The 20717-nt window shown below is 46.1% G+C and overlaps 1 protein-coding gene across 13 annotated transcripts in view; it reads right to left on the minus strand.

The window, feature by feature from the left end:
- Positions 1-428: 428 nt before the first annotated feature.
- The window catches only part of KATNAL1 (katanin catalytic subunit A1 like 1), a 108663-nt gene continuing 88374 nt past the window's right edge, over positions 429-20717 (minus strand). For 4 of the 13 annotated variants that reach the window (XR_006203972.1, XR_006204091.1, XR_006204112.1 and 1 more), the window contains 5 exons: positions 17810-17886; positions 15859-16148; positions 15281-15421; positions 12378-12601; positions 429-712 (listed from right to left, as the gene is read on the minus strand). The gene's annotated coding sequence lies outside the window, so the exon portion shown is untranslated. Of the gene's footprint in view, positions 713-11358; positions 12177-12377; positions 12605-15280; positions 15422-15858; positions 16149-17809; positions 17887-20717 lie in introns of those variants that run through there. The other 9 variants (XR_006204012.1, XR_006203989.1, XR_006203978.1 and 6 more) reach the window with 9 other exon arrangements.

Genomic DNA, 20717 nt, shown 5'->3' on the forward strand with positions numbered 1-20717 from the left:
CTGCTCCCAGGCCCCACGAAGCACCATCCATCACAACACCCTCCCTCTGTCCGTCACAGCACCTATCACTTGCTATTTCTGGGGCTGAGTCTGCACAGATCCCGGCTGTGAGGCCAGGACAATTAGGGACAAAGAGCCGGGCTCTCTCGGCATCACCGGAAACAGTCCTAGGCCAGATCCGGAGACACCAGCCCGGGAGGCAACACAGACAGGAGTGTGCTTGCGGCACGGCAGGATTCTGCAGGTGCACCGTGTGGTCCTGCTGAGGGCAGCCTGGTGTGCAAGCCAGCCAGCGGGGCCTGGGGGACAGGGCAGGGTGTAGGAGCCACCTGTGTGCTTAGGAGAGAGTGGTGACAGCTCGGCCCTGAGAGATCCGGAACGCAGTGCCGTGACCAGCCAGCCCGCAGCGCACAAACACCCATTCGGAAGAGATTTTGAGGTCAGATCCTGAATCCGTTGACAAAAGGGATCAAGGACTAGAGGAAAGGGTACCGACTTTTTTGTAGGCATTTCTCCCATGGCTCTTCTTCAACAGGCACCTGCTTCAGGAATTAATAAGCTCAAGTTCTTTAGGGAAGAGAACTCTTTTTAAAAATCGCAGACGAAGAGCATCCATCATTCCCTCTGCCTCCCTTCAGCCTGGTTTCGATTTTAGCCTTCCCATTCAGGCTGGGTGGCCAGGCATGCTAAGCCTGAGGCAACAGCAGCGCTCCTAAAAGGACAGAAACAAGTTTTTATTAAAAGCTGGTTCGGCTTTTAAAGATGAGCTTGGCAAAATAGCAAACACACAGCACTTAGCATGTGCTGGGCCCTGTTCTAAATGCTTTATACGAATCAATTCACTAAGCCTTCCCAACAACTCTGTGAGGCACCGACTCTGATGGTGTCTGTTTTATAGATAAGGAAACTGAGGCCGAGAGGGTCATGGACTTGCCCCAGGTCTCACAGCCAGGAGAGAGAAATTGGCATTTGCGGGCCAGCAGCAGCTAGGCTCCAGAATGCACACTGTTAACTCACAGTGATATCCCACCCTCAGCATCACAGGCCATATAGTGAGGTGTGCAGGACATATGGGACGGGCGCCCCTATGGTGGCAGGGTTATAGAAAGGCTAAGTTGGGTTTGGGGGGAGACTATGAGTGGACGAGGATGAATGAGGGGAAGGAATGAGAAGCAGGAGCGTCCAGGGAGGACTCTGGTCAAGGAAGCTATTGCCTGGGTGGGCGATGTCCGAGAGCGGCCAGGGGACCAGCAACGATGGGTCTGAGAGAATGTCAAGAGACCCACAAGACAGGCAAAAGCCAAGACGAACCCTAATGTTGAGGCTCTAAACACGTGCAGAAGCCAACGAGAGGCCAAGAGACCAACAGGAATGAAGAATAAGGAGATAGGGTCCCATGTGGACAGGCAGTGGAGTGGTCCAGTTGGAGCATTGGGAGCAACCATCCTGGTTGATGCAACCACCTGAAGGCCATGGGGGTGGGCCATGAGGAGGAGGCCTGGGTTAGGGAGCACCACGATAAATTGACCCCCGGCATTTGAAGTCTGGCCACCAGCAGTGAAAATGGCGCCGTGGAAAGAGGAACTGGGATTGATTCCTCGGGAGCATGCAGTCAGGAAATGTTTGGGCTGGATCCCTGACGCCCACTGAGCTGGGAGGCCATGATTCTGGGCTTCTGCCTAAAAGGTCCCAAGGGAGAATGTCCCTTCCACAGCCACAGTCTCTCTTGCTCTGGCTTTACTTGCTGAGGGTGCTGGTGACTTAAAGCAAACCTGCCGCCATGTCACGTCGTATAAATTTGGGGACTAAGCAGATACTAAGCTCTAAAACAAGAGCACGGAAGTCATGAGCAACATACCAGTGAGCTCATCATGTCACTGTGGAGATTTCCCAAGTAAATAATTTCCTTTCCAACCACCAAGTGTCATAATGATACCACCAAGAAAGATGTCTATTTATTCCTGGCCAGCCTCTCTCAGATTTACATTCCGATCATGAGATGGGACCTCTCACTGCATTTCAATTCATTACTTAATCAAGTGGGATGCCGACTGACCCCAGAGTGTCTTAAAGTTGGGATTATTTATGGATATGGTTTCTTGTGTAGGGTCACTGTGGGGTCTCATCTACATATGTCTCTCAGGAAAGCTGAGAAGTTATTTGCATAAGAACCCGTAGGTTTCCTGGGAGGGTCTACAAAGAGGACCATGGAGGAACTAGAGGGCAGATTGCCTACAATTAGGACCCAGCTACCCAAGGGGAGACCCTACCCAAACCCTGAAGGGGAGCACTTTGGAAAAGGAAGCTCCCCCGCCCCCTCAAGCCAAGAGTGAGCCAGTCAACACTCGCTCTGCTTCAGAGTGCATCTCAGTCGAGAGAGTCTATCATGGTGCCATGACTAGCCTCAGTAGGCTCCTCAGTTCCTTTGAGGCCCTTCCTGGAGAAGGGGGTGCTCTCATGAGCCAGACCACAACTGCAGTAGACTTCCACTGCACTGGGTTCAAAACATTTCTGAAGCACCTCTGGGGGCAGGTGGGGTGAGAGCAACGCCAATGGGCATGCTTCTTGTCTTCAAAGGCTCTCATGGTCCAGTGAGGAAGAGAGAAATATGCCACCCAAACCAGGGCCTTGGTTTATCTTTCATTGCTTCGTGTCTTCCGGGGGCCTTGAGGCTTCCATCATCATGCAATTTAACTTTGGTCTCTAGTAATGTTCTTTGCTTTGAAGTCTACTTTAGCCAGACATTAATATAGCCACTCCTGCTTTTTATTATTACTACTATTATTAATGTTTGCATGATATATGTGTTTCTATTCTTTTACTTCCAACCTACCTATGCAGTTGTGTTTGAAGTGTGTTTTTTATAAACAACATATGTTGGGCCCTTTTTTTTTTAATCCACTCAGTCAATTTCTGTCTTTTAATTGTTATATTTAGACCATTTACATTTAAGGTAACCGTTCACACATGAGGGCTTAAATCGGCCACTTTTTAATTTGCTGTCTGTTTCCTCTATTTCTAATTCCACCATTTCTCTCTTCTTACCTCCCTCTGGGTTACCTGAGGATTCCACCTTGATATAGTTACAACATTTTTGAGTGTCTTAGTCTGCAGAGTTTTCTTAGTGGTCACTATTATAATATACAAACGTAACTTATCATAGTCTATAGTATCAACGTCAACTACTTTTGAGTGATGGATAGAAACCTTACTTCCATTTTGGTCCCTCTACATTCCCCATTTAAAAAATATACTTTTAAGAATTTTCTACACATATATTGAACACCACACCAGATGCTGTTATAATTTTCGCTTGAACCTTCCAAAATGTTAAGAAACTCATGAGAAGTAGAACAGTCTATTCATTCCCATTTTTTACACATTCTAGTGTTCCTTTTTTCCTTTCCTAATCCAAACTTTCTCCTGTTATCATTTCCTTTATGTACGGGGATCTTTCTTCAGCCATTCTGAAAGGGTAGATTTCCTAGCAACAAAATCCCTTACTTTTATGTTGTCTGAGAATATCTATTTCCCCTTCATTCTTGAAAGATATTTTTGCTGGTTATAGAATTGGTGGTTGACAGTTCTCTTCTTTCAGTTCTTGAAAAATGTTGTGTCATTTCTGTCTGGCCTCCACGGTTTCAGATGAGAAATCTGCTGTTTTTGGAGTTAGTGTTCCCCTATATGTGATGCATTGTTTCCCACTGGCTGCTTTCAAGATTTTTTTTTTTTTTCTTTTTTTGGTCTCTACGTTTAAAAGTTTAATTACAATGTGTCTTATCATGGGTTTCACACCATTCGGGTTTATCCCATTTAGATTTCACTCAGATTCTTGAATCTGTAGATTTATGGCTTAACCCCTTGGACACCTTCCCAGCAAAAGTGGGGCACCACCAGCCCATTGCCTCCAAGGGCCCCACTGACCCCTGGCAGTAGGGAAGCAGAGGGCTCACTCACACAGCTCTATCACTACAGGATTGGGACAGCAGCTCAGCTCCTTGCTGGGCCCTGCTGATGCCGGGGGGGGGGGGGGGGGGGGGGGGGGGGGGGGGGGGGGGGGAGGGGGATCAGCACACCAGCTAGCCTCGTACCTCACTCTGCCTCTTTGATCCCAGGTAAGTGAAAGGCTCAACTAGCTACTGGACTCTACTGGTATTACCCAGGGAAACTGGAGCACTGCCTGCTTTCACCAGCAGAGACTAGAAGATCAACTACCCACCTGGCCCACAGACAGTATCCTGGGGAGTTAGGGCACCACCTGCTTCCACCAAGTCAAAGACGAAAGACTAGAAAGATCTCTGCTTAGCCCTACTGAGCAAGGGATTAGAGTACTACTGCCTGCTTCTGTGGGGCAGGGGGTTGTGGAAAAAGATCAGCTCCCAGTTTGGCCCTGCTGAAACTCTGGGGGCAGGGTGTTTCTACTGGTACTTGGCTGGAGTAGGGCAAGTATTGCCCAAAAGGTTTTCTGTTGCTAGGTGACCCCTTTCTTGGCCTTTTGGCTGGGGTTGGGGGGGGAAGGCTTTTCGTGAAGATTCTTTTGGTCTGCCTGTTGGCAATTCCAGTTTGGAGGCTTCTGTAGGGCTCTGTCCAGAATATATAGAAGGCAATAAAGAAACCCGGGGGGCCCACCACTGTGCCGTTCCTCAAGTCCCGAGGGCCCTGGGTCGTCTGCCTTCTTCTCCCCCCGAGAATCTTCTTGTGCTGGTTTGATATGTCCATGGCCTTTTTAGCCGGGCGAGAGAGGAGCTGGGAGGATTAGGGCTGCTTCATCTTGGCTGTAACTGGAAGTTTGACTATATCGGGCACGTTGAGGAGAGGTCAGATATGTTGCAAGAGACCTACGGTTCCCTTTCGGGTTACACGCAATCTCAAAGTTCCCTCGTGAGCATGTGGAGGGGGGGAAGCAGCTGAGAAAAAGAGCCAGTGAGATTGTCACAAGCTGCTGTGCCGTGCAAGGACAAGCTTTTACTGCTTTAAACACAAAGCCTTTCCCGCACATTAAAACTAAGTAGTGATTCAGGAAGCCTGCACGTTGAACCAGTTTCAAAACATAAACTACAGACTTTAGAGAGCACAGCTCACTCTGCCTTGCTGCATGGATACATTTGGTGACTATTATATATTTCTCGGTAGGCTACCCAAAGTACTTAAAAAAAAAAAAAAAAAAAAAAAAAACACCACGAAAAAACCAACACTGTAGCAGCAGTTAATTTAAATGGGCTTTCCGGGGGAATGTGGTGTGAATAAACCAAATCAGTAAGATACCCATTGAAAAGGAAGGCTTTGATATGCTGCAAGAACAGTGACTTTTGTGCCCAGTTTCTGACGTCTCTTTTAACATGAAATTTTAAAACATCTGTCTCTGAAGCAGAGCAGGAAATCTCCAAGCAGCCATAATTCTTTGGCTGCAGCACACGGCAACTACAGGCTGTCTGCATTTTTTTTTTTTAAATCCTACCAGGAAATCTCTCTTTTCCCTTTGAAACTAGTTCAAAGCAGGGTATTTAATGGGCATTTAGATGGAGGGAGAGTTTGAGAGGCCACTTTTACAAATGGTGTCATGAGATGAGTCATGGTCAAGGACGTGATTCTGCTTTTGGCAGGGTTATGAATGGGGCTGCTTTATTACCAAGCCAGGGGCGGGGGTGGGGTGGGGGCGAGCGGGAGACCACCTGATTCTACGTCAGTCTCATAGAAAAGGCAAGTTGCAAATGTCCCTTGTCAGGTACCTCTCTTCTGGGCACCTCTTTGAAGCAAGAATAACTCTCCTGGTCCTTTGTTTGAATGAATGGCTTTTGGAGCTGTGTTTCCAATCTCTTTGACGGTGGCTTGTATTGCGTCAGTGGCCGTGGATTGGACAGAGAGGGTGTTGGGGTCATGCGTGCTTGTGTTTGCCTACGCAGCAGGGGGAGGTCAAGGTAGGTTTTTTTTTTTTTTCCTTGATGAAATATATGAGGTGCCATATGGTCGGAGTAACCTGAGAATACCAGGTGTGCCCACATCAGAATCTGATGTGCTGTTACCATGGAGACATTAGCTCCCTCTGCAATGCAGGGTCTCTACTTCCCCCCTCTGAAGAGCTTACTTGTCTAACAGGAGCAGGTGCTCTGCCATACAAAAGAAGTCAACCTTGAAGGCAGGCCTTTAGCAATTTCTGATTTCTTTTTCCTTGATTCCTCCTAGAGTTTTCTCCCTCTCTACTCAAGGCTCTTTTTTGAGCCAAGGCCTTGGCAAACTAGTGACAATGATAGTGACATTGATTAAGACTGCAGATACAAACAGTGTCTACCCTTTTAGATGAGAACACCAAGGCTTCAAGAAACTAGGAGATTTTATACCAAAGTCATAAATCTCATAAAGAAGCTTGTCCAAGACAGAGCCTAAACCCTGAACCATCTGACTTCACCCCGTGCGCTTAACTTCCTGCCAGTGATTAATCCATTACACTATTACACCTACCTTTGCAAAGACACATCAAACTTTTTTTTTTTTTTTTTTTTTTTTTTTGCCCTAGCTGGGCTTTTCCGAGTAAACACCAAATGCAATCAAGGGTGGGAACGGACTAAGAACTGAGAAGCAAAATGGAAAAGATGTGAAGCCCCTGAGGGTTTTAGACTAGCCAAGTAGTGACTTACAAACAGGACATGTCACCACCACACTGAGAAGGAGTGGCTACAATTTACTGAACATCTGTGTGTTCACCTTCATTCTTTCGTGAAATGTGTATTGAGTCCTACCTTATGAGAAGCATTGTTCTAAGTCCCGCGGATGCAGCAGTGAACAAAACAAACAGACGAAAGTCCCTGCCTGTGGGGACCCCCCGGACTCCCCAGTCTGTGACCGTGTCAGGCATTTGGCCCTGGGAACTGGGAAACGGGGAAACCATGGTCCTTATCCTGAAGTTTACACTTAAGGAGCCAAGACCAGTGCACAAGAAGCTGACTGTAATGCCCTGTGACAAGTCTAAAGAGAGGTCCACAGTGCTGTGAATGTGGATTCTTGGCGGGGGCGGGGGGGAGGGGGGGCGGCGGGTTCCAAGGTTTTTCTCACTAGCTTAGGTGATCAAGACCCTCAAGAGATCCCAGATCCACTGACGAGCCTGGCGGTCCTGTGGGGGCCTCGTGACAAACTTCTGGGAAGCCAGAACGCCCTCAGGTAACACATATGGGCACAGGCCTTTGTCATGCAGGGACTATTATACTAGGTCTCCCTAACTTGTGCAACAAGCAATTGCTCAGGCTTTTTGTATCTGTTTCTGCCCCATTTCATTTCTTTACATTTCATTTTGCTTATTCTAGCTCTTCCTTCCACCTGCTGAGCTCTTTTTAAATGTTGTTTCAATAACCTTCACTATCATCTGTCCCTCCCAGCTTTGGGCCATCTAGAAGTTTGATATCTGCATCTTTACCTTCTACAAAACTACTTGGAGACCGGGGTCTCCATGTACGAGGTCCTGTAGCCTGGTATTAAGCCTTCTTTCCAGCCCAGCACAAATCTACTAATTAATGCCCTTTGATACGGCCATTCTATTAGCCAAGAACCCAGGTAACCATCATTCGGGTTGCATTTCTCTACCTTGTCCACAAGGACATCACTTAGAGACCTTGCCAAACGTCTCAGCAAAGATCCTTCTTCCCCCCACAGAGGCCCACGCACACGCACCTCCACCTTGGTAGAAAGTTGGAGAGATTGCAATGGCTTTAAAATTCCAAATGAAAGATGAGAATACCCAACTATCTGGCTCTAGCCAGCCTGGTGAACTCAGGCCTGTTGTTTACACTTGGGTTCTGTTGCAATGATGCCAAACTGTCAGTCAAACACAAATGAAATGTTACCAGACAACTGTCCCATTTTGTTTTATTAATTTTTGAGTAGACAGGCATGGTATCAGAGCAACATACAAACACGGCTCAGTGTTACCATTAAATAAAACTTACAACACAGCAAACCTAATACATTTTAATGAGACGCACAGCCATGATTGTGCTGAGTGGTCATGAAAAGGGAATGGTAAGACACAACAATTGAAAAAACTTTCTGACACAGTTAAAAAAAAAAACCCCTTGGAGGTGAGAGGTAGGTAAAGAGAGGTCCTAAGAAAAGGAAGAAGGGATAAGGGGGAGGAAATTAGGACCACCTAATAAGATCATGTGTAAGAGTGGGTTCTTCCCTTTTTTAAATCAAGCAATTCCATGCACTGTTAAGTGTTCCAATCCCTGGACGTGGCCAAATTTACGAGCTGGGAATCTGGGCAGGAAGAATAGACTCTAAGAATATCTGTTGGGTTCTTCTAAAAGAAACTGACGAACTTTAAAAATCAAAATCAACTAAAATCAATCAAAGCTGATTCTAGAAGAGCTGTTAAGATATAAGGTGAAAGATAGTTCCCGCCCCCCGCCCCACCCCCCCTCACCAAGAATGGCAAGCAACAAGAGAAAAATGCTTTCCTACGCAAGAATTCTTTACTAGGGAAGCAAAGAATTAGATGATTCGATTAAAAATCATCCGGGAAGCTTAAAAGAAAATTTTTTTTTCAATGTTTGCTTATTTTTGAGAGACAGGGAGTGAGTGGGAAAGGGGCATAGAGAGAGAGGGAGACACAGACTCGGAAGCAGGATCCAGGCTCTGAGCTGTCAGCACAGAGTCCGACACGGGGCTGGAACTTGTAAACCCTGAGCTCATGACCTGAGCTGAAGCGGGACGCTTAACAAACTGAGGGACCCAGGCACCCCATCCAGGAAGCTTTTTAAAAATTCAGACACCTAGATCACTCCGAAGCCCACAAAATCAGGATCTCAAGATCCTGGATGCGTAGGCATGTGTATTTTTAAAAGCTCCCCCGAGTGGTTCTGAAAATCGCCCTAATTGATTATCTAGAACCTTGATGGATATGTATTTTATACGTAGGGGGAATTCAAAATTATAGCCGGAGAGAGAGGAAAAATTGGGGAAAGCAAGCTGAAGAAGTGGAATACACAAAGCATCACAATGTCAAGTGCATCATAATAAAATTTAGTCAGATTGCTTTCCTAACACCCACCACCTAGGGAAAGGGTACTCTGACTGGCACGGTGAATGGGGAGATTGTTTTGACTCCATATGGAGCAGGCTGAGTGGGATGTCAAAACAGGAGGTTTTAGAAAACCCCAGAGAACCAGGCACTTGATTCACAGCGATAAAATGTTTTGGGAGGTGAAAGGAAGAGAAAGAACAGAAATGGGCCTTTTCAAAATCTCTTCGGATCCATCTTGCCCCCAGTCTCCAGAGGCCAAAGCAGTTTTCAATGAACTCCTTTTCAAAGAGTCCTTTCCTCCTCCTCTCTTTCGCTGCCCGGGGCGAGAGGCGGAAGCTGGGTGTGTTCTTTCCACCCTGTGTGCCATTTCACCCCAACCTTGCTGAAGACATCCCCTGCGATTGTGACCTGTGTTGTCGAAGGCGCTCATGAGGGCAGACAACTCCCAACTGTTTTAGAGATGTTAGAACTGTTGCCCAAGATGTGTCCAGTCCTGCACCCCTAGGGGGCCTGCCTGCAAGCTTCCCCCGGAGGGAAGCGGACGTGCTGTATGTCAGAGGCTCACTGGGGCCCAGAGGCTGTTGGTGAGCCTCTCACCAAATAAGCCCTTTGGTCTCCCCAGAAGCCACTGCCCAGCTCGCCCCGTTTGCTGTCTCCGGCCCTGGACTCACCCACCTACTGTCCCCCCCCACACACAAGGACCCGAAGGAAGCATGCGGAGTACTACCTGCAGGTTTTATTTTAAATCAAATCAGCACCGGGCGCAGACTATTTATAAAACAGAGACACGATCTGCCTTGGCAGGAACTGGGACTTTACTAGAGCACTGAACAGCTCCCGGCGCTCTGTTGATGCTCTATAATACATTTAAATAGGTTGCCTCCCACACAAAGGTGGCTGGAAAGAAAATGGGATAGAAAACTGAGCCGGTTTTCATTCCGAGATGGACCACTCGGGTCCTGTTTCACTTCTCTCTCAGATGGGGTATGATTTCAGGAACAATCGAGGTGTTTTTCTTTTACAGTTAGCAAAGCAACAATTCCTGTCTGACACTTTCACAAGTGGATGTTGGGAAGAGAGTAAGCAGCGTAGCCAAGCGTCTTGCTGTGTGATCTCGGGCACATCACCTCAGTTCCTCTACGGGGGAAAATAATGGCACGAGGCAAGGTCTCTAAACATCCACTCGGCCCGAGAGCGGTCTGGCTTCCCAGGTCGAAAACTTCCAAAGAAGAAAAAATGAAAACAAAAGACAGACAGGAAGCCAGCTGGGCAGTCCCGTCACCCAGCACGACAAGGAGCTGTGAGGTGCGTGGGTGGATGGTCACCTGCAGTAGATTGTTGTCCCCAGTCGTCCAACCCCCTCCCTGGAAGAGGCTCATACATCTCTACCCTTGCCGTGCGACACCTTGCAGAGAGAATATTTCCCTGTTTCATGGACAACAGGTTCGTCCACGTGGCCTGGCTTGGCCACTGAACACAGCAGAAATGATATATGTGCCATCTGATTTTTAAGAGTTTTTGAGTGCTTCTGAGCCCTCTTGCTCTTTTCCCTAGGTCATGAGGATGGCAGGTGGGGGTGGGGGGGGTTCTACTGAAGGCATCACGGATCTCCAAATGAGACGATGTAGGATCGCAGCCAAAGAGCTGCCGGCGACATATCTATGGGAATAAGAAACACACCTTTGCTATTACGAGCCACCAAAGTGTTGGGGTGGCTTCGTTATCTCAGTCTTACCCACAGAAAGCTGACCCGTCCAGCACCCAACACTGGGCCATGTGTGATAAATACCCGAAGAACGACCAGGACCGCTCGGCTACCCTGTGCTCTTAGAATGGACGCTCCTGGCTGCAGCAGCTTTATAATTTAGATACCACCATGGACGCCAGAAATACACAACTATTCAAATATGTAACACCGGCTGCCTCCTGCAGGAATTTGGGGGTGGGCGTGACGTTGCCATCATGGCTGTGCCCTCAATTCACCATGTATCTAAATTCCCTTAGGCCCGCAGGAAGCCTTGACCCTCTCCCTGGAGCCAAGTCACGTAACCCCTGAAATCTCGTGGCAGTCCCCCATTCAGAGAGGTCTGTGCTTATTTTTCTTGTGGTTGTTCACCTAATGAAAACACGGGATTTAGAAATTCCTCAAAGAACAAACAGATCCTCTAGGCCAGGATGAGAAACACTGCATTCAGTGATCTGAAAGAAAGGTCCCTTCCAACTCTGAAATAGGTCAATCTTAAAGCATTATCTAACCTGGACAGGATTTTCCTCACCATCTCACAGGTGGATATCCTATCTATTAGGGGCACGCATCAACCGGATGCAGCAAATTAGGGCAGAAAGACAGATGAATTTTCCAAATGAACTGATAAGATAATTTAGGGAAAATGAATATGGTTATCAGGCAAACCTGTCCCGACTTAGCAGACTTTGTTCAGAAGGTAATGTGTGTTCCTTTAAGAGGGGGGGGGGAAAGTCAGAGAACTAATTAGATTTACAATCTGTGAACATCGTCAAAATAAAGAGTTCAAATCTATTTTTTTCATTCCTGTACAGCCTGAGGGCAATAGCCAGAAGAAATTACTATTAAGGGTGAGTAATGCAAAAGAGATTGTGTGCGAATTTCAATCTGAAACGTGCGAATTTAATATACAACTGCAAATTAAGGAGCGCCTTTTGATTTACGAAGTAGGCTTGGTTCATGCTTGGAACAAAGTTCTGTCCCGTAGACAATTCCAAGATGGACTAACGGACTGCACGTGCACCTGGAAACACAAGGGGGGATTTCGTAGCACTGGGAAGACACTGGGGCCGCAGAGCTGTCTCGTCACCCGCGGCACGTAAAAATCAAACCACCGAGGGGAACACTGTTGCTTGTGCCTCTGTGGCCCGCCGTGGCCCGCCGTGGCCCGGGCCAGCCGCCATCCCGCTAGAGAAAGCAGGCAACGCAGTTTGTCAACAACCAGGAATCACAAGAAGGTGATTTGGAGCCACACAAAAATCAAGGAGATTTGTGTTTATTCAGGCCATGTCCATAGACGAGACACCCGGTTCTTTTGCTCTAGATTTTCTGCTGAGCAGCTGATTTCAAATCCAAGCTTCGCCATTACCCTGCAGCGAACGTGTTTCTTCGGGTCAGTGTTCCTCAGGACGGTTTTGCCTAAGGGGTCACAGTGAGGAAAGGAGACCTTCTTCTATGATTACAGATTCTCATTGCCCACTGGGGATGTTCTCACAGTATACAAGGTACAGGAGGCAATGATCATATCGCTCCCTACCCTCACAGAGTGTTAAAGAACTTGCTCTAATAAAAGGGAACCGTCACTCTGATACAAGTCAAGAGGAAGGCGATGATCGTTACCTCTACCTGGATTAGTATTCCTTCCCTCGCCACCTGCCGAACTCCTCTTCATGCTTCAAAACATGGCTGACATCACCTCCTCTGTGAAGCCTTCTTTGTCCTTTTCCTCCTCCACACCACTTCTCGGCCACATACTGTCATCGGTGCATAGAATTCTGTGATGGTTTGTTTCAGGGCTTTCTCTAGCAGGTCAAGTTCCTTCAGGCAGGGATTCTACCCAGAATCTGCTGGACATTCGAAACTTGGAATGATTTAATGAAGGTCTAAGTAGACTTACGTAAATAATCTTAGTTAAGATTCAAATTAAAATGCATGAAAAAATAAATCTTGCTTAGATCCTCTAGGCCCCCTTCCTGCAGGATCCCTCAGGCATTACGTAGAAAACGTCTGAACAGGGAAACCCTTGGAAAGCTCCGCTTTATGGAACCGGAGACCTTCTGACATCACGTAACACCTTTCCTTCCTTGTCAAAAGCCAGTGGGCCAACGAACTACCACTCCAGTCTGTGATTCTTAAGCAAGGCACACAGGCCCTGTGGGACCCTCTAGAAGGTACGTCTCTAACTACAGTAAGAGAAACATCGCGTCGCTCGTAAATTCCCTCTTTGTTGAGAAATTATGCTTACTTTTCTGTTTCTGTCGTAAATAGCGAGAAATGTGATCGTGTGCTAAATGAGGCAAGAGAGTTCTAATTGGGTTCTACCGCTAAACTCCAGTTTTTGGATCAGGGAAGGTATTAGAAGAAGTGAGAACAGAACCCTCTCTTCCTCCTCCCTCTACCACCTTTGCTTAAAAAAAAAAAAAAAAAAATAGCCAAATAGTTTTCACGAATGCCTGGCAAAACACTTCTATGGACACATGCCTACTACCACTAGGTAAGCCATGCCAATGCTGGGGGCCAGAACTTTTTGGGCAATTAAAAGTATCTCACCTTGGTAAAAAGCTGAAAACAGTGTGGGCAACTGCCTGGATAGAGCTCACCCTGCATTGGACAGGGAATTAAGGGGTAGTGCGACACTTCGGTCGATTTCTGGTATCTTTAGATTTCTGCTCCGCTGCATTAAAAGTACCAGTGTAAGAGAAGAGAGTGGCCCCTAATTTTGACAGATCCCCAACGGCCGTTCACCCCGGGTCAAAAATGGCTCAATGCAAATCAATGTGACCCTATTCACCGTGACTGGCAGGGGTTAGGAACATTATTCGTCATTGCATCTACTTAGTTCAGAGGGACTGACAAACAGCCAGCCTGGGCATCCAGGGCTGCTTTGCGCGTGGAGAAAAGAGAAAAAACGGACACAAAATAAAAATAGCTAACCAGCGGTGTGCTCCAGGGGGCGTGCGGAGGAAGCCCTGACTTGTAATGTTTGCTGGCTTCTGTGGCATAAATAGGCCCGCGGAGGCCAACTCCAAGCTATGCGTGGTTGAAAGGCTTGCCCCTTCCCTTAAAATGCAGCGATCGGCTCCGGGAGAGCCTGCCGGGGCCAAGGCAGCACCACGGCTCACGTCTCCTAAGGGCTTACTGCGGTGCCAGAAACTGATAAGCCCTTTAGACTCAGGATGTCATTTCGTCCTCCCGACAGTCCTATACGTCCTCACAATACCACCAGGCCTCTCGCGACCCGGCAGACGGACCCCTTGTGTAAACAGCTGGTAGATCCCCAGCCAGAGAGCAGGAGTGAGGCTTTGACCAGAGCGCACACAGTGCAAGTTAAGACGGGACATCTGTGGCGCGCGGCAGTCTCGGCCTGGTCACAGGAGTACACGCGGATTCCTTCCCTTTGAAAACGCCAGATCCTCCCTCTTCGGTTCTCCCTTCTAGCCGGGACTCTCACAGCTTAGCACTTTTCTGTTAGTAACTAGGAATCTCTGCTCTACTCTTGCTTCTCCCTTCAACAGTTCCATTCACATTCGATGGAAGGGTCCTCGTCCTCCTCCCTCAGCGAGGAGAGGCCGCAAGCCGCTGCCTCGGGCGGCTGGCGGCTCTGGAAACGTCCCACGTGGATAAAAGGAGAGCCGCAACAACCTGGCGCCTCTGCGGGGCAAGTTTTGCACAGAAGCTGGAGGAACGGTTGTGCAGGTTGTGCACTGACAAGTGAAAAGGAAGAAATGGGCAGTGACATTCACATGGTATCTAAGGCAGGCATTCTTTGAAGACTGGGAGAGGAAAACACAACAGGAATGAAACTTGTCCCATGGTGTTCAAGAGCTATCACGTCCAGACAGAGCAGAATGGGGGACACTATGGGAGGGGCTGACAGAGCCAGGATTCCTGGGCACACGCGGAGCAGGGAGGCAGGCAGAAGGAAGACCCAGGTCTCGACCTCGAGTAGGGGCTTCCACTGTTCCGTGATTTTGCTGCCAAAAACACTGAGTCTCTTATTAAAAACTCTAATGTGTGCAACTTAAACTTGAAAGAATTTTCCTATTTGTTTAAACATCTTCCAAATGAAGCGAGCGGTTCACAGGTTTGGCCAAAGGTAAATGAAAACTTCTGCGTAGTGAGCATGAATTTTAATCATTTTTAATAAAGCTCCTGACTTAGAGTTGCAGTCAATGATTTACTTCTTCCACTTGGATCTATCCACTTTTGTGAAGTAACCTTTTCACCACAACAGTCATTAAAACTAAGCAGTGAAATACATTATAAATCACTGTACCCAGTGAGGCGAAAGTTAAAGTTAAAAAAAAGAATGAGGTGTATTTAATCTCATGGCTCTCAGTACAAACACTCTTCATAATTTCTAGAGGGCATTTCTGTACCAACAAAATTATTTGGCAATGTTTTCATATTTTCGGTCTCTAAATTTTCTAATGTCGTGAACATTGTTATAAATTGCACACAAAAACTACTGTAGATTACAAATGTTCTGCAAGCTATCAATACAGTCAGGGTGCAAAACTCACAAATCACTTCTTGATGGAGAGGCATCATCACAGAAATTTGCAGAACACTGTCCCAGGTCACCAGTGACAATGGCCAGCACAGTCCTGTCCTAGGAGTCGTATGAAATGAGATGGAATCATGACTGACTTCTAGGCCAAAGGCTTTTGGGAGACAGAAACACAAGCACTGACCAACTTGATTTCTATACATATTGCTTTATGTGTAAGCATATTTCCTTTCTAAGTAATTATCACATAGAAAAATATAAGGTAAAAGGTAAAAATATCCCCTCATGCAAGAGGCTTCTCATTTTCGTTTGAATTTTTAAAAAGTAGGTGTTAATTCTTAAAAGGAATTCATCTATCATAATGCTTTTTCATAAAATATTAAGAGTTCATTTACAGCACAAACTGGCAAGATATGTAAGAAATTGGTATGCCCTGAAAAGTACAGAAAAAGATGTTTTTATCCCACATTAAAAAACTTCAGGGAGAAAATGATAGTTTCCACCAAAAACAGGAACTAAAGAGGTGATTTCTTGCAATTAACAAATATGTGTTTCATGCAATTCTCTGATGAGAACCCAAGAAAATGGTACCTTTCTTTTAATGTGAGTATTTCTGAATATGGCTTCTAGCTGCCTCGAACAACCTCCATTCCTCTGGTGCTGTGTTTCAGCAAATCATTTCCAGAGTCACTCTGCTGTATGACATTCTATCCAATTAGCTGTCAGCCTTCTACCTTCACTGCAAGGACCTTACTTTTCCGAAGAAGATTTCATACAATCACCCCACCCCGTTGAATTAAAACTACACAAAAAGCTGTGCTCACAGCCCGACTGCTGGGCCACACAAACCCGGTGAACGAAATCTCAGGTGGGGAACATTTCTGAAGAGACATGAGAACAATTACAGTCATTTCACGATCAGTTATTAATTTAATCCAGAATACAGCAAAGTCTTGCTTGAATTTTTAAGTACAGGTAAAAACAAACAAAAAAGGTAATCTATAAGAATGTAAGCATTTTATGAATGTATGCGTGTATATTCGAATATGTACACGTATTCATCAGTTACATGACGGGCCCCCCAAAACAGTTCATTTTGTTTGCCATGTCTGATCGACCCACATTTGTCACCTGTGCTATGAATTCGGGAAGGCAGTATAGAACGTCAGCGCACTGTGTTTTCAAGAAAGCACACTGTTATTTATTACAAACTCTTTGCAGAGGCCTGCTTTGAAGAGAAACAAATTAAGCCAGTTCTTTCAGTAAAGGCAGAACAACTTATTACACTAAATTCAGAACCAGCTTAGATTTTGAAATACGGGCTCTGCATTGTAAACCGAAATTTCATCCACATTTATCTTTGGAGGAAAAAAGTTTTGATTGGGGAAAAGGCTTTTAAAGGCTGACGGAATTCATGACAAGGGTTCCTAAGGCTGCCTGGAAACCAAATTGTTCTTAAAAAATAACTTTGATGAGTTAAGTGTAAATGAATCAGAAACATATGGATTAAATTTCCCTTAAAATACACAAGGGCTTGAAAATTAGAGGAAGTATGCCTGGTAAAGTACATTTGAGAAATGTTACAAAACATGTTTCAAAATGTTTGAAAAATAACTTGAGGTATTTTACAAATTGCAAACGAGGCTTAATTCATTCATCTCTAATTACGTAATAATTACTAACACTATAGTTTAAGATTTATGTTCTGTAATACAGTAGTCATACCATGATTAGTTATTTGTCTAAAGAAGCTATTCAAGATGGGCTAATTGGGAACATCCTGAACATTCAGAAGTAAACTCAGCTCCGGGGTAGTGCTTCAAATACAGACCCCAACCCCAGGGCCAGCTCTCCTGGTAACCGACGGTGACCATGCACACAGCTAATGACTCTGGAGCTGTCATCCAGTGGGCAGAGCACTGTCAGGGATCTTATTAATAAAAATAACCGATGGAGCTTTATGTCGCTTAAGTTGGTGGTCTAAATATAATTTGTGGAACGTCTTAGAATGACTGGTTCGTATAATAAAGCCTGTCGTGAAAATCAAGAAGGTGTATATTTATATACACCTACAGCAAATAACAGTGACATTCTCCAAATCACTTTAATCCCACAACACAAGAGCCTAAAAGTCTCCTGGCAAAAAAGCATCATAGGAAACAGAAGGTAACAGTGATTACTAACCTCAGAAAAATGAGTGAGTGTAACATTTATTTCAAGAATTGAGTACTTTTAGGGGTGCCCGGGTGGCTCAGTCGGTTGAGCATCTGACTTCGGCTCAGGTCATGATCTCACGGTTTGTGGGTTTGAATCCCACATCGGGCTCTGTGCTGACAGCTTGGAGCCTGGAGCCTGCCTTGGATTCTGTGTCTCCCTCTCTCTCTGCCCCTCCCCTGCTCATTCTCTCTCTCTCTCTCTCTCTCAAAGAATAAATAGACATTACAAATTTTTTAAAAAGAAAAGAATTGAGTACTTTTGCATTTACACTGTTAAAAGTAATCTTGGACTACGGCAAAGAAACAGGTTGTGGGGCTAAACTGACCTAGGTCCATTCCTTCCTCCGCTTCTTAGGGGCCAAATGACTAGAGCAAGTCACTTTATAAATCTCAGTTTCCTCTCCTGCAAAAAGAGAGTAACAGTAAATCTTAGAGCTAATGCACAGATTTAATAAAACAATAAAGGTAAGGTAAAGTGTCTAGCACATAGCAAACGTTATAAACGTTAGTTCCAATCTATGGTGTCAGTTTAGCTCCTATTTCTTATTTTTAACCATCATTAACTTGGGTGAATAGTCTCCACTGCTATGCTTCAGAGGCTTAAAGGTCCTCAGGAAACATCTTGCTTGCTTGCTTTACAGCTTCTCTGTAGCATTGTCTCAGACCAAAAATAGATACAAGTGCTACTTCCCCGTTCAAAATGTGACCTTGAATGCACATCAGAACATTTCTCTGCGTTCCGGTCTTTCACCTGTAACACGAGGGGACTGGACCAAGTCATTTGCTCCCAATTTCAGGTCTCAGCACCCTGGGTTGCTGCTGAGTGTCTCTCAAAACTTGCGTGAAAGGTCCGCAGAAGATCTCAGGAAACTTAACATTAGAGAAGAGTTGGCCATGAGACTTTTCTGATCATGAAGGGGATAGGAAGTAGCCCGTGAACACCGTCCTGGTGAGCAAGGAGCCGGACGCATCCCAGGTGAATCCCCGTGTCTGTCTGGGCCAGCTGTATCTGCCTGAGGTCACGTCCAGCCAGGGAAGGAAGGGAGCACGCAGGGAGTTGCCTCCAGAATCCGAGCCTGAGTTGACAGCCCACGTTGCCTTTCCGGCTATCCATTTGCAAGGCGGCAGCTGACGCTGGCCGGGCGATACTTACGCCTCCCCCCACGGTTCCCAACTCAGTCCTGCCTCCACCGGGCAAACACCCCAACATTCAAGTACGCGCCGCCACGTGAGCCAATCCGCACGACACATCACGAGGCAGCATCGGAAACACGTACTGGAGAAAGGAGCAAGGACCAAAGGGAGGGGGAAGGCCCTAGCCACAAATGTTTCCTATTCTTTTGTCCCATTTACCTAATTCTTTTCTGGACAGCCTGTAATAGAGCACATCCTCAGCAATGGTCACAGCAAGAAGACGGGTGCGGTTGTGGGATTAAAGGGATGCTGGGCGCCTTCCAGCTAGAACTATTATTCTACAACTACGTGACAACATAATCAGGCATAAACATCAACTTCACCCTTGGGTCTGCCAGGAACACCTCTGGGCACCAAAGATAAAGCTAAGAAGGCCACACACAGCCTAGGGAAATGACACACAGCACCAGAGCTCAGAGACCGCAGCTCCCTACCAGTCGTCATCCCCAGCTGGCTGTCCTCCTGAAGTTACCCGTAATTCGTAATTCGAACAAGCCTAACGACTCTTTCACTGGGTTCACTACAGACTGGGGGCAGGACCTGGAAGAGGAATAGAGGTTGTCAGTCTGATGACAGAAGAGTAAAAATGCTGTTAAGAGCAAACACCAAAACTCAAAGGCCAGAGAGCGACAGACAGAAAAACGCTGCTACTTCGCCCCCCACCAGCTGCTGGGGGTAGCATGTCTTCAGGATGACCTCGAATCACAAAGCCAAGGTGAAGTTCAAGTTCTCTGTTACAAACTCGGAGAACAAGTGTGATGCATTTTGGCAAGGCTTCGATAAAAGCCAACTGAAAACAGATAAGCATATGAGGAGATGCGTGCCCTGTCACTACAGAACTGGGAATGGCGACGGCAATGTTAAACTGGGACACACTTTCCAGAGGCAAAATCACAACACTGACAACACCAGATGCCGGACAGGATGTGGGACGACCGGGACGCTCACGTGCTGCGGCTGGGGACGCAAACGGGGATGGCTCGCATGGAATATGGTTTGGCAGCTTCTTACGAAATTAAACATACTCTTTAGCACACATTCCAGCCCCTGCATTCCTAGGTATTTACTCAAATGAGTTGAAAACTTACGTCCACGCAAAGACCTGAACATGAATGCTTTTAGTAGTTTATAGCGATTTCTTAAACTTGGAAGCAACCAAGATGTCCTTCAAACAAACTGGAATATCCACGTAACATCCATGTTAGTCCGTGATAAAAAGAAATGAACTATCACCCCACGAAAAGACACGGAGGAACCTTAAGTGCATATTGTTAAGTAACAGTATGATTCTGACTATGTAACATTCTGGAAATGGCGAAGTGCAGAGACAGTTAAAAAAAATCAGTGCTTGCCAGAGGAGCGGGGCGGGGGAAAGATGAACAGTCAGAGCCAGGAGGATTTTTAGGGCACTGAAACTGTTCTGTACGATCCCGTGATGGTGGATATACGACATTATACTGTGACCAAAACCCACGCGCCTGTGCCACACAGAGTGAACTTTAATGTACGCTGTGTACTTTAGTAACTATGTAATAATAACGTATCAATATTGATTCAAGTATAACAAATGTATTATGCTAAAGCAAGATATTCATAAAGGGGGCTTGAAGCGTTGCGGGGCGGGGGAGGGAGCAAAGCAGGGAGGAAGAACTCTCCCCGCTGTTGAATTTCTCTGTAAACCTGAATTGCTCAAAAAAATAAAGTCCACGAATTAAAAAATGGAGGGGGATTCATAAAATAAGATACAGTCATCTGGAAGAGTCACCATACGAGATATCCATTTTACAGTGGCGTCCTATAAATAAGGCAAGTATAGTTATTACACCAGTTAGAATTAATTGAAAAGTCTCTCTCATCTTCATCAACCCTGAAATCAGTAATATAACGCGTGGCAAACGGAAGAGGTCAGGTTTACCGTATGTGATCTTTTAAGAACTGATACTTGGGAAAGTCATTTCTAACTAGTGAAAGGTTTCTTACTCTCATTAACGGCAGTAAGTGCAGCAGTGACCTCAGATCAAATATGAACCGCAAAGAAAA

The sequence above is a fragment of the Panthera leo genome, chromosome A1, assembly GCF_018350215.1.
Source record: "Panthera leo isolate Ple1 chromosome A1, P.leo_Ple1_pat1.1, whole genome shotgun sequence".
Lineage (NCBI taxonomy): Eukaryota > Metazoa > Chordata > Mammalia > Carnivora > Felidae > Panthera > Panthera leo.